Source organism: Brassica oleracea, chromosome C3 (genome assembly GCF_000695525.1).
Source record: "Brassica oleracea var. oleracea cultivar TO1000 chromosome C3, BOL, whole genome shotgun sequence".
NCBI classification, from domain to species: domain Eukaryota; kingdom Viridiplantae; phylum Streptophyta; class Magnoliopsida; order Brassicales; family Brassicaceae; genus Brassica; species Brassica oleracea.
Window position 1 is genome coordinate 48104499 of NC_027750.1, and position 658 is coordinate 48105156.

The window sequence follows — 658 nt, forward strand, 5'->3', positions numbered from 1 at the left end:
AACGCTTTTCGTTTCGTCTCAATCGGAGTTTCCGTTGAGATTTTACGACGAAAACAAGTAGGACTCTTCTTGGCTTGCTTTCACTCGCTACGTAGCGACCTGTCAGACCTCTACTCGCTACATAGCGACCTGTCATGCCTCAGAAAAGTCCTCCTTTGCTTTCTCTATTGAATCCTCATCGAAACGCTTTTCGTTTCGTCTCAATCGGAGTTTCTGCTAAGATTTTACGTCGAAAACAAGTAGGACTCTTCTTGGCTTACTTCTACCCGCTACATAGCGACCTGTCAGACCTCCAGCTCGCTACATAGCGACCTGTCAGTCCTAAAAAATCTCCTCCTTTCTGTTCTCTTTTGAATCTCGATCGAAACGCTTTTCGTTTTGTCTCAATCGGAGTTTCCGTTGAGATTTTACGACGAAAACAAGTAAGACTCGTCTAAACTCCTTTGCTTGCTCCTACTCACCCTTACCTCCATCTTTGTGTTCTCCTTCAAGTCTCGATCGAAACGTCTCTTGTTTCATCTCGATTGGAGTTACCATTGAAACTTTACGATAAAAAAAAAACCCGCAAAGACTAGTTTTCTCGCGTGGATTCAGGTTAATCGTATAATACAGCAACAATTAACTTAACACCTTAGCCGCCTCAACTATACGATTACGT